At 34.9% G+C, this 14,210-nt stretch overlaps 1 protein-coding gene across 6 annotated transcripts in view; it reads left to right on the forward strand.

Annotated features, from left to right (window-relative positions):
- Positions 1–14,210, forward strand: part of Nova1 (NOVA alternative splicing regulator 1) — a 117,024-nt gene that overhangs the window by 42,353 nt on the left and 60,461 nt on the right. Inside the window, exon 2 of one of the 6 annotated variants that reach the window (XM_040743144.1) lies at positions 8,944–9,045. The exons of the other annotated variants lie outside the window; for them this stretch is intronic. The gene's annotated coding sequence lies outside the window, so the exon portion shown is untranslated. The remainder of the gene's footprint in view (positions 1–8,943; positions 9,046–14,210) is intronic. 6 annotated transcript variants of the gene reach the window in all.

The following is a 14,210-nucleotide window of genomic DNA, read 5'->3' on the forward strand; positions in this document are numbered from 1 at the left end:
CTTGATATGTCCATTGTGACTAGTCACCACAAGATCAGTTGTGGTTTTTTTTATAATGGTCTCCATATGTTGCAAAGAGAACTTGCCATGATGAAGGATAATCAGTTTACGTATTTGTGGATGTAAGGAAAAATATTTAGTGTATAATTATGGGAGCCTGGCACGGTGGTTCATGCCTTTGATCCCAATACTCAGGCGGCAAAGGCAGGAGGATCTTTATGAGTTCATGGCCAGCCTGGTCCACAAAGTGAGTTCCATAGAGAAACCCTGTTTTGGAAAAGAAACACACAAAACAATAGTATAGGTATGGGCTGTATTGGTTGATTAAGTTTTGGTTGTAGGTTCTCTGGCTTTATCATGAGTTAATCAGCCCTGAGCAATTAGCTAGGTTTCTAGTACTATGTATAATCTCTCTTTTGTTGAGCAAGGCTTAAGTCTAATTAGAGAAATGTTGGTTACTACCAAAGTGTATGTGACATTACTGCACCCTTGAAATGATTATGTGATGCTTGGTTATTGATGGGGTTTTTACGCATTGTAAGTAGATAGGACTATTGGTTGCCTCCCTCCTTTGAAAGCTTGTACGGTGCCTTCTGGTACCAAGAAAAGTATTCCTGAGGGGCAAGGCATTTATGTTAGTTCCAGCCCAGGGCCCTTTGAGCCCTGTGCCTGAAGTGCATGGTGTCTTCAGTAATAAGGATTTATCTTCTACCTCTGGGGTACAACCAAGGACAAGAGCAACATCCTGTAATGTTTCAGGGTTTTCTTGGAAAATACTAATCAAAATTTCAAAAGAGGGTTTCTCAGGCCTACTGTTGGTATATTTGTTAGATTGTGTTTGTCTCTTAGAGGGAACATCGTTAGCCTAGATGGGACAATTTTGTTTAACTGTTTGTATATTTATTCACAAACTTACTGGTTTGGGGGGGTAGATAGTTAATAGTATGCTGTCTTGTGTCTTTTTCAGACATCATTATTATTTTCCTCTTACCCCTCCTGTGTTTATCACCCTACTAATTAGAGTCCCTATATTCCATTCTCCACTTGTATTGCTTGTATCCTGTGATTCTCTTCTCCGTTGTTCCCCTCTAAACAATGGTCCTTCTTTACTTTTTTGGTTTCTGTAGTTACTCAAGGCTATGAATCCACATTCGATATTTGGAGATAGGAAGCTAATATGAGAGAGAACCTTTGAAATTTGTCTCTCTAGATCTGGATTACTTCACTCAGTATTATCTTTTCTTCAATGCATTTAGCTGCACAGTTCATGATTTCATTTTTTCTTTACTGATGAATAATATTCCATATTGTTTGTTTATAATATTTTCATTATTCATGACATTTGGGTTACTTCTATTTCCTAGCTATTGGGAATAGAGCAGCAATGAACATGGCTGAACAAATATCTGTGGAACAGGAAGGATGTAAAGTCTGTTGGACATGTGTCAAGGAATGGTTTGCCCGGGTCACATGATTTATTTTTAATTTTATGAGAATTCTCCACACTTATTTCCAAGGCGGCTGGGCCAGTTTACCTTACCATCAGCAGTGAATGAGGGTTCCCTTTCACTCAACATTTCTTCCAGTTTTTGTTGTCATTTGTTTTGTAGATCTTTGTCATTCTGACTGGGATAAGACAGATCAACTTTGAGGGTTTCTTAAAATTTATGCCTGTTTTCTATAACAGTAACAGTAGTCCTCAAATTTATTAGTTTTTTCATAAAATAGTAAAGCATTTGCAGCATGTATTTTTAAAGTACTGAGTATATTGAAGTATTAAAATAACAGTACAAGCCTCAGCAGTTAATAATAATATAACTAGTAGGTAAGAGTTGTGTAGTACTTTCATAGCTACCTGTCACTGCTGTAGTAACTGAATTAATTCACAAGGGAACAAATAATGAAAAACAGCACAAGCAGTCACATCATTGCCCCGAAGTGTGTGTGTGTGTATGAATTCACATGAATAAATACAGATTAATAAATGTATGATTTATTTATGTATATAAATATGCTTATAAGTTACATCTATATTTCCATTTTGTGAAGCCAGAGGAATAGATGAAATTTGCATGTGGTCTTTTAGGTTTGTTCTACTACAGTTTTGTTCTAATGCGATTTTATACAAAATCTTACACTTCCTAGTCTAGGCTACTCACATCAAAATTATGCAACTTTACTGCCTAATCTAGATTCCCTGTAAATTAGAAAATACTGTTGCTACAAGAATTTTGTCATCAAAATCCTCAAGCAGATGCAAATTCTGTTTTCCTTTAGTTGCTATAATTTCTTTATGTGACATGCAGGCAAAGAGCAGAGTTATCTTTCTTTACTCAGTATATATCACTATAGGTTACATCACTTAACTAGGACAATCATGACTTCAGTGATAAATTTTATCTTCATTGCAGTTGATACTTTCCCATTCATCTTCACTTAAAACAATTATGAAGAAAATTATCATTAAATGTGATGATTTAAAGGCATTTTAACACATGCCTAAAGAGAAGGTAAGGTTCTAGGGTTATGACAGACATTTATTTTTAGTTTATGATAAGTGATCATTTGGGTATATGACATGTCTTAAATACTAATCAATGTTTGGATTTGAGAATTTCAAAAGCATTTAATAAACTAGAGTATCTCTTATAGCTACCTGACTACATCTTGTAAAATGCCATTAAAATTTATAATAATCTCATCTATCTAAAGACAGAATTTGAGTTCTTTGTTCAGCTCATATTTTGGTAGCCATGTGGGTGTTATGAGTTGTGGCCATTAAAAAATATGTGTAGTGGCATCCTATTGTTTTAATTGCAATTCCCCAATGAAATACTGATCCGAGTTGAGTGTCCCATCCTCTCGCCCCCACCATTGATGTGTGGGAAGGCATGACTTCTACTACCTTGGTGATCTACATTAGAGATAAGATTTGCACGAAAATATCAAGTAAACATGAATTCCTAACAGTGTTTCTTATTCACTGTGTCTGTTATCCTTACTAAAGGGAAAATTTGCATATAAAAACATGTATAGGGGACATGAGGACTTGAAGACTGTGGTCTCTAACCACTCAGAAAACTCTAAGGATGAATCATCCTGCCAACACTTTTACATTTTTACATCTATATAGCTATGATATGATCATTTCTGTTGAGTGAGTCATCAGTGTCTTCTAATTAGCCCTGGGAAACTGGTAGACAGGTGATGTAAGGTTCTTTTCCTGTTTATTTCCATCCATTTTTCTTTTTGATGAGCTATCTGTTCAGATATTTTCTCTATTATAAATTTGGTTGTTTTCTAATCATTGAATTTTCCAAGTTTTTGCATATTTCAGACAATAGTCCTCAATGATATGCAAATTTTGCAGATATTTTCTCTCCATCCTTGATTAATCTTTTCATTCCTCTAGTGTTTTCCACAGAGTAGATTGGTCTTCGTAGAATCTAGCTATCAATTTTCCTTAATAAGATTAGCCTTGTATCTAAAAATTATTGTCAATTTCACAATTATCTAAATTTTCTTCTTTGTTTTCTTGTGTGGTTTTATAAGTAACAGTGAGGAACTTAGTCTTTGATTCATTTGAATTAATGTTTTGTGAAAATTTATGGTCTATATCTGGATTGACTTGTCAAAAGACACATTCCTTCACTGCAATTCCTTTCTTGTTTTTCAAAAAGTAATTGACTGTTTATATTGGTTTATGTTTGGTCACTTCTTTCTTTTTTTGTTGTTGCTATTATTGATCAGTTTACCTCTTTTTCCAGCAGTACCACACTGGCTTGATTCTTGTAACTGTATGGACATCTTCAAGTGAGAGGGCATCAGTCTTTCAACCTCATTCTTTTCCCTCACATTTAGGCTCACTTTCCATTTCTTATTCTAGAGCATGTTTTATCTACGGTCTCCTGGGTTGATGTCTTCAAGTCTTACTTCTTAGGTTTCCTGTTTTGTTCATAGAGCTAAGGATGGAGCTCAGGGCAGTGACCATGCTAGGCAAATGCTCTGCCATTGATTTGCATATTCAGCCTTCCCTTTTCAGGAGCTGTAAAACCGAATACTCTCTACAAATCTACAATGTTTGCAAATATATGATTTCAATCACTTACTATTCCTGGTTAAAGGTCTTACAGATTTTCAGTTATTTTTCTAATTATAATAAATTACAAAATTCTTAAAATTCCATTCATATACTGTGCAGGGGCATGTGCCAGTCATTGCAAACATGTGGCTGTCAGAGAACATGCTGTAGTAGTTGCTTCTTTCTTGGACCTCTAACTCAGGCCATCTCACCTTAAGTTCCTTAACCTGCTGAGCCCTCTCACTGGTCCATAGTTCTCTGGTTTGTATATGAAGAAAAGCTTGAAGAATTTTCTTATATACCCCACATTTAGGACAATTGCTGGATATTACTCAGAATAAATATTAAGGAAATGCTGATATTTGGCCTAGTACCCAGGGATATTCCAAGAAAATGACTAGTGACAGTCACTTACTATCTCCTTCTTGATGATATTTTCATAAACAGTAATGGCTAGGGTGAGGCATAACAGGAGGAGTACAAAGTTGGCATGTTTTCCTTTGTTTTTGCTTCAGCATAAGCTTTGGTTATGATTAAGCGCACCAGGGTTTATTAGTTCTTTACCCTTGGCACTTCAGAAGGTCTGTGTATTTTGAATAACCTGCTAGTCAGTTTATAACATCCTCTCCCCTGTTCTTAATGCTGTGTAGATGTGGACTGTCTAGGGGTGAGGCAACAGAAGAGGTCAACATGCAGGCCTTCGCAGTGCTTGCTTCTGCAAGTAGAGAATGAGCTAACGCATTGCCATTTCTGCCCCTGGACTGGCACCCGAGAAACTGAGGTGTAAGGGAAAATACTTAATTGAGATCTTGGTTGTTACTTTTCTTCTCTCTCTGATGCCGTACCTTGTTTGCACTTAACTAGTTCCCTGATTTCTTGGAGCTTGAGAAACAATTGCTAGCTCATTAATAAAAATATTTGTAAAATTTTGTGGGATCAGTTTGCTTGGGTTGTTATACCATTCAGTTTTGGGTTATTCTCTATCCTTTCTGTTTGATTCTGCATTGTATATATCCTCTGGGTCATGCTGTTCCTTTAGAATGAAATCAAGCTACTTTGATAGGCAAGGCATTTTGAGAATAGTGACTCCAGTTCATTCCAGCTTGTCTTCAAGTTGCAGGTCTCTTTTTCATCTTGCTGGATGGATGCAGAGGGAAGAAAAATGTTTGAGATCATCTAGCAAGCAGAAGTCTAAATACAGCAGCCTTCCCTTGGCTTTTTAGAACTCTATTATTTTCACATGGTGTCAGTTGGATCGGAGGAGTAATTTTCTCATGACTAATGACTGATATATAGAGAGTCATTCTGCAATAAAAGGAGCTGAGGAATGGCCACTTGTGTAAGTGAGGGAAGGCTCTGGTAAGAAAGTTCCACCTTATCCCATCACAACATTTTGTTAATATGATTGGGAGTTCCATTCTTGCTTGGTTCAGTGAAGTGAATTCTGCCACTTTGTTTGAGTTTATACACAATTTCCAAGCATTGACTGCATTTTGTATTTAATGGTTTGATGTCTCTTCTTTTAGCATATACCTTTAGAGACAGCTGACTCTTTGCTTGACTGCTTTACCCAGTCTTTCCTATGGTACCTGGAACAGAAGAAACTGTTGTGTTGTGAATGGATCATTTCTTTTAGACTCAATCTTCAGAAAATATCTTTGACTTACTCATCCAGAGATGTTACATAGTATATTGTTGACTGTTTGTTTGTTTTAAAGTACTTTGCTGGCTTTGAACCCATGTCTGTAACCATGCTAGTCAAGCCTCTACCATTGTTCTAGATTTTAAACCCTATAAGTTTTATTTTGAAAGCCCTTTTAGTACTCTAAAAATTGATGCTCTTATAATCACTTCTTCAGTTGCATTATCCATATCTATAATTTCTTTTTCCAAGATATTGTTAGAGTGCATTTCACAGACTGCTTACTTACATGCCCTTCTTAGAGGAAAATATTCTGTAACTTCATAACATACCTGGGCCTGTCATATCCTTGTCCTTACAGGTTCCTGCATGTGTGTTCTCCACTTATCCTTTCTGGTGCAGATTCTGAATTCTGCCCCTGTCATCTGTGCCTTCATGTAAAACTATTTCTCCTGGTGGATTTTTTAAAATTTAAATGAAAGTTACCAAGATTGTAAAAAAAAAAAAAAAACCTCTCTTCCTCTCTTTCTCCTGTTGTGCACATATTTCAACATAGCATCTAACCCTTATTATAAGAAGTCTGTAGAAAGGTTTCTTTGCATTTTCTTTACGCTGTCATCTCCAATAACAAGCGTGTTGCTCAATGAGTATCCTAACACGTGGTGAGAGTCTTCTCAGTTTTTTGTCTTAGAGCATGTCTCACGTTAAGAAGTACCACACCCAGTCTTCTAAGATATTATGGAGCATTTTGAGTTTATTTTCAGCACAAAATGTACCTGCTTGTAGCAGCTGAACGGCTCTTTCTTTAAAAGCATGTGTACTCTTGAGTTTGTGCTATATTTTATCTTCAGAAAACTGCATTTCTTACGATTTGGGGAAATCATTTTTTAAAACCAGAGCATTAATAGCATTGCCTTTGCCAAAATGTAAGCTCTTGCTGCATTTCTACAAATGTAATGGCTTTTAATACTCATGTATTATGAAAAGGAAGTAGTGATAAAGGAAGTGAAATAAATTATTTTATATAAACTATTGCAGCCAATTTTTCCAGAGCCGGCATTATGGAAAGTGAGTGTAGTGTAAGATACAAACCAGTATCATATAGCACCGAGGAATCAGACTAATGGAGTCAGTAGCCTCAACTTACCTTTGACGGTTTTGTAATTTCAAATAATTGTTGAAGTGTATGCCTTGTGACCGAAAGTAAAATTATGCAGCAGTAAGTGAATATGGGGCACTGTAAAGAACCTCTGCTAACCAGAGCTAGCTCTTTGAAAGTTACTCATCACTGCCAGTATAGAGAAAGCCATGTGTGAAAATGCACACCTCATGCAGGGTTTGCGCTGTTGTTGTAAAACATCACTATAAATGGACATTCATTTCATTTGAGAAACATCAGCTACTTAGACTTACCCATTTAATTTACAAAGATTACTTGTGCTTATTCCATTGAGTTTCTTAAATCACTCATTAGTAATTCCTTGAAATTCATGAGGGACATTGGAGAAAATGTTGAGAACCTTTCAAAAGCTTTGTGGTTCATTTCCCATGGAAGAATTTAGGGACTTATATGTCTTCCACGGACTTTCTGGATTCTGTATGCCTTATATATGAAAACTAGGAATGCCTGGTCCTTGTTTTGTAAATGAAGAGACCAACAAATTCTATTGTTTCTGCTTCACCACATGCTGCTACTAAAATGAAATGATGCTTATTCATACTGTGTTTTAGCTATAGAAAGACAGAACTGAATGGATACTGGTAGTAGCTATTTCTGATTACAATGAGTACATGTATACATGCCAGAGTAAATGGAGTCTTATTAGCAGATTATAAATATTTGACTTTGAGAATGGATTTTATATCAGTTTTGTTGTACTTTGACACAAACTACCTCAATTTCAGAAGGACTATTAAATTATATTTAAATAATGTCACACGAATTTTTATATATTGATCAATTCTTAGTTTAATCTTTTTCTGTATATCTTAAGAATCCACATTGACATAGGCTGAGGCATAGCTGCTATGTTAAATAGTTAGTTTTAAGACATTCAAATAAGTGACTCTATCAGAGAAGAGAATGAAATACAATGTATTATTACAAGTTCAATACATTATTACTATCTCCCACTACATATTTGTTTAGGCCTGCAATTAATTACTACTAATTGCCACTTTTAGTCGTATCTTTGAAATAAATATTATAATTTATATAACATAAAATAAATAATAAGGTATACCATGATTCCAAATAAACATTTTTAAATATTAAGCAAAATAATTAAAGAAAATAATAGGACCTGTATAGGAAAGTATGAACTTAAAATTTGTAGTAGAGATGAGAAATGAGAATGCTCCTTCAACCTGGAGAAGTGGAGTTTTTGAGAGACTAGTTTTCTTTTCTCTCAGATTCAATCAAATGTGAATGGTATGTAAGAGTATTAGTGTAGTAAATCCAAAGTGCAGTAATAAATTTTAATTAACTCAAAGTTTACATGGTCTGAGGATGATGAATGTTTCTAGATTGTAACCCGGCTTAACTTTGGAGGAGAACAGTTACCCTGTGTATGAGATCATTTACAAACTCAATAATTTGAAATATAGATTGCCACCAGATGATGATAACTAGTCATTACATTAAAAATTTAAAAAGAAAATCATTTAGAATTTTGTAATTACCTCTTTTTTTTTTTTGTATTTCTCTTTTGATATATTTGTGTGGCTTGGCTTCAAGTTTGGTCTCCCAACCTGTTTTGGATCGCCTGCCACCCTTGATTTGTCTTCTTAAAACATCAAAACCCAGTGAACTATTTGACCAGTAAAGGATGATCTTGTATATATTTACTTCTTTTAGATGGATTTCTTTTCAGATAATGTCAGAAATGGATATCTGCTTGGGTTTATTTGTCACCATGTTTTATATCTGGTTTATAATTGTGTTGTGAATCAAACAGCTGTATCCTGCTCCTTGCAGTCATTCTTAACATCCAGCCTTTCAATGAATGGCAGTCATCTGTGTAGGTCTCTTGTGACTGAGTGATGTATTCTGTTTTGCTGTGGTAGTTTCCACACAGTCGCTTTTGTTCTTAAATATGTTCATTTTCTATAGTACTCTTCACCCCTGTATGTATGTACAGGAATCACTTCACCCACCACCGAATTGCAGCCACTACTGAGGTGGAACGCAGCAACTGTTTAACAGCGCACTTTCCCCTAGGTGCTGAGAGCTGCAGAAGAGATTGTACATGGGCCTGTACGGAAGGTATTTCTCCACTGTGCCATCTGCAGAGTGACACTGACTAGGAGTACTACATAGACTGTAAGTTTCTTGTGTACCCGCCATAGACCGGAAAACTCAGTAAGAAAGAGTAACAGATAGCTCGGGAACGTCCTTGAAAAAAATCTGTGGAGGTCAGGTAAACTTACTGCTTCTCTCCCCGACTCTAAATGTGACATAGGATGGCTACCCAGTTGGATACCACATAGATGGATGTACCACTCTGTGGAAATTAAACTTTTACCAAAACCAAGAGAACCTAAAATATTTCTTGGTAAATTCTTCATAATCTAAAATCTGAACGAATCAGTCGTGTTTAAGTTTTTAAGTGTCCAGAGCTCTCAGAAGGCAAGGGAGCTATGCTTTTAAGGTTGGCCGTCAGCTGTGTTGTTAAGGTTGGCCATCAGCATTACAGCAGAAGATCTTCCTCAGCCTTGACAGCAGAGGCCTGCGGGTTAGCACTGATGCTGCCTCTGGTGAGGGTTTTGAAACACCACCAGTGGGTAATAAACTTAGTTGGGTTCTTAAATGTAGAAAGACCAAGTTTGAACTTAAAATAATGTTTTGGATTCTGGTATGGGAGAAAGGAAGCAGTTAAATATTAAAACACAATATAGTTTGGTCTCTGTCTCCCATTTATTTAATGATTTTTGTTGATATAACCAATTTTAAAATAGTACTTTCTTTAGTATTATTAGTTTGGAAAATGCATTCTTTTTATTATAAAAATTTATTTAAAAGTTTTATTTGACAAGAGTCTTCAAAAAATTACCAACGACTCAGCCCAGCAGTGGTAGTGCATACCTTTAATCCCACCTAGAGCAGAGAGAGGTAGGTGGATCTCTGTGAGTTTGAGGCCAGCCTGATCTACATAGTGAGTTTCAGGACATCCAGAGCTATATAGTGAAACTCTGTCTTTTAAAAAACAAGTTTTGTTTATGTTGTTCTACTATCTATATAGATGTTTTCATTTACTAATTTTACTATTTTAGGAATTTTGTTTGCTTATTTTGGTTTTTAATTCTGTAGTGTGATTTGCTTTTTGTTTATTTTCATTAATTATTTTTGAAGAGCCTTTAAGCATTTCTATGTAAAAAAAAATTAGAGCCCCTCTATCTTTATAAAGACAATCACAAATCACATATTGTCACTTGGTTTAAATACATATCCTTTATGTACTGTAGATTGAAGATACTTGTGCCCACATCTGTGTTTATAGACTTCCTCAAACGAATAAGGTTAATTTCAAAACAGCTTCTTTGTTTACTTGTATAATGAAGTAGATAGAAGAAGAGGTTTTTCTAGAGACCCTGCGAATATTTTTTTGAACATAGGTAGAATTTCATGTATTCAAATTGGTATTTTATTTTGTATTTTGGTATGAGTCTCCTCTAGTTAGAATAATTGTGATCACCAACAACTGAGTGTTGTGGGTGTTTTGTCAAAGGAAGACAATGGTTTTCCTTCAAGAGTCTTTCTACTATTTCTGATTTTGTAGTAGAAAAACAGTGTTAGGGAATGCAGTTTTTTAAAGTACGTATAATACAATTCTCAACTTTTTAAATCAAATGAATTAGAAAAAAACACACTTTAGTCATATCCAGAGAAAAATTGTATTTCAATATTGCCAAAATGCATTTCAATTTTAACTCATTATTTGTTTAGACTTAAGATTGAATAAAAGGCCAACTAAATTTTAAAGTATAGTGTAGATGTGTTAAAATTCATCTCTCTAGCAAGAAGGCAATACCAGTTTATAAAATATTAAAATCACCATTATTCCTGCATGTTCTACATACAGGTAAACCCTAACTGTTGCTCTGTGTTTCTTTTCATTAGCACTAGAAGGAATAGCCATGTTTCGTAGATTATTTTGATTTGGTTTTCTTTTTTAAAGGTTGACATCTGCATTTGTTACAAGTGACTGAGTGTGTTCAGAATTATACAGGCCACCTAAGTTTTTCACTTAGTGTGTGGTATTTAGGCTTGGCAACTGACTGTATTCAGTTTTTGGCCATGTGAATCTGATATTAAAGTGTAGTTCTAATTTGTGCAATTTCAACAAAGGCTTTAGGTAGAGATACATTGAGTTTAGGTCTGTATTCCTTACATTTAATGGAGATGCCCTGCTTGTGAAATTATAGCTGTGTTTTTCAGATGAGTCTGGAGCATTTGTTCAGTTATTTAGACATTATCGTCATACCATAGGATAAATGCCAACTGTACATGGCTCTTCTAAAGGAGAACGAGCTCTTCTAATTGTCTCTGAATGGCTACAACTGCAGTTGGGATTGTTATTAAATCAACAGTCACTTCATTGTTTGAGACAGAAATAAATATTGGGATAAGAATAATTAAACCTTAATGAATATGCAAATCTATACTCTGCATTATATTTTTCTTTTTGTAATAAGAAAAACTGGAGCAAATGCATAAATATAAAATTTTAGCTACTTAAATGACAGATACTTAGACAAATGTCAGTAATATTCTGTCAACATCTAACTATCATGGAGAACTTAGAAAAGTAATATTAAGTAATATTAGGACCAAAGTGATACTGATGAGAAAATAGAAGGCCCAAGATAGAAAACTTTGCTAGGTAGATTTTTAGGTACCTTAAATTATTTTAAAATAATATGTTTTAAATGATTTTAATCCATAATTTGAATTTTTAAATGTTATCAACAGTTTCAAAGAGTATCTTTTCAGTTAGTAATTTTTTTACATTTGTCCTAAACAGGTGTAAAAAATTAGATATATGATAAGTTTTAAAACCAGATATTTTCTAAAAACTAATCATTGTATTTAATCAGGAGGTGAAGCCTTTCAGGTTTTTTTTTTAACAGAGTCACAGAGGGATGACTTTGCTGTGTATTACTGTGTAGACAGTTCTTTTTATAGTTCATGCTAAGATAGCCAGTATTAATCATTTCAATTAGGGAAGCTTTAATGTGTAATGTCCAATTTTTGTCATCCAAAAGATAATTTATTTTCAATAGGATAATTTATGCAATTATAATTTAGCTGTCTTAGAAATAAATGCTAAGGTTTTTGTTGTTAATTGATTGATTCTATATAGTTTTAAGTGAATCAAAGGAGATAAAATTATACTTGGCTACCCCAGTCTTTGAAATTTCTGCATATTTTTGTGAATCTAGCATTATTTTCATTGTATATATCATTAATTTGAATTTTTGATATGTTTTCATAAAAAGCCACTTATGCCAAAAACCTGATTATAATACTGAATTAGCAAACATTTATTGCTTTGTTGATTTAAGGATAAAACTCGCCATGTGTCTTGTTGATAATTGTGTGTAGATGTATGTATTTGTGTGTGTGTCAGCTTCATAATGTATTTTTGTAGTGCAATCTGGAATCCCAACTGTCATATGTAGCAACTTAATCAAGTGTAAATTGCTTAACAAGTTTAAGGTTTTTGTTTTGTTTTGTTTTGACTGTTAATTGAGTATCATTACACCTACCTCACAGGGTTGTTGTGGGGAAAATAATAAACATACTTGAAAGAGTGCTTAGCATCTGCTACATGTGCGGTGTTTGAAAACTGTGATGCTGTAAAACCTTCAGTCTCCCCATCCCATTGTGTGGGAGATGAAATCCAAGTGTCTGTGACAGCACATGATGTGACCCTCATTGTTTGCTTCCTGACTGTGTGTGACCAATGTCGAAGTCTTAATAGTGTTTTGAAAAAACACAAGAACATTGTGTGTGTGTGTACTGTTTTAGACCTTTGTCCGTCTTTGATCTTCCTAATCACTGAACTACAGTCCTTCGTGTAGCCAACTCACACCTTGTCGTCACTGCCAGTTCTTCTACAATAAGATGTCTCCTGGCCCTTCTTCCTGTCATCTCTGTTTGTATAGGTGACCCTTCAACATGACTTTGTGCTTATTCCTAGATTATTGTTATTCTATGTAATAAATCATCCCTATATGGTTATTGTGCATTTGTTATAAAGCAACTCTGAATTCTCTGTGTTTGTAAAGTGGACTCCCAGCTCCATATAACCACATTGAGGTTCTGGCTGAGTACTAAGTCAGTCCACTTGCTTATTATCATTTTGCATCATAATGAATCAGTTACAGAAATGGACTACCCAAGGATTTAAGCCACAGTGACTTTATTCTTTCTTGTCATTGTACCTACAGTTACATTCTGATAATTAATCTTTTCTGTTTTCATAGTATACAATTCATGACTTTTATCTCATTTCCCTTTTTCTTGTTTATTTGCTAGTCCTGCTGTCTTTCTCTATTGGAAGTAAAAATGAACTTGTGTGTGGTATAGGTGGGCTGGAAATCTACATAAATCCTGCTGTTGTTTCTTCAGCCTCGTCACCCTTGATTTGGTCTACTCTTCCCTTCTTTGTTGTATTTCTTGTTTCTGTCTTCCTCTGACTTTTATTCTGGAGTTCTTGTTCATTGGCAGTCCTGGCAGTAAGTTTAGAAGAGAGAAAACCCGTCAATACTAGTTTTTTGATAACTTTTGTTAAATTGCTCTTTTCCAGTGTCATAAATGTGTGTAAAGTGTTATTATTGTTTTCACCTTTGTCTCACTTATCTTCCTTCTACTCCTGTCACTTCCTTCCTCCCTACAGCTGTCTCCTACATCTATGTCTTTGTTTGTTTGTTTGTGGCTTACTGAGTTTGATCAGAGTATAATCTATAGTCTTAGGATGAGGGTTAGGTGTCTTTTTTTATTTTTTATTTTAATTTGAAATAGCTTGTTTTACATGTCAGTCCCAGTACCCTCTCCCTCCACTGCCCAAACCAGTCTCAAACTCTTGAGCTCAAGCTGTCCCATTCCTCTGCTAGAAGCTTGTAGCATTGCTTGTAAACAATTCTTTGCTCCACCAAATTAGAGGAAGTCTATTCATTTCTAAGGCAGTAGCCCAGACTGATGCTTGTACAACTTCTTTATTTGCTACCCATCTCCTTCCCTCCCACTCTCTTCTTTCTCTCTCCCCTTTCTCCTCTTTGCTCTCCTCCTCCTGTCTTTTCTCTCTCCTTTCCCTACTCCTAATGAATTATCACTCCCATTGTACTACTTTGGGATAAAAACAAATTGAGTTTTCTTTCTATTTCTCATTGTATAAGCTCATGTCTTAGAATATATGTACCTATATTTGTGAATGATGGAACAAAGACTTCCTGGACAGTTACCATACGATGCCCTGCTACCCC

This window comes from Mesocricetus auratus, unplaced genomic scaffold, assembly GCF_017639785.1.
Source record: "Mesocricetus auratus isolate SY011 unplaced genomic scaffold, BCM_Maur_2.0 Super-Scaffold_15014, whole genome shotgun sequence".
Classification (NCBI taxonomy): Eukaryota; Metazoa; Chordata; class Mammalia; order Rodentia; family Cricetidae; genus Mesocricetus; species Mesocricetus auratus.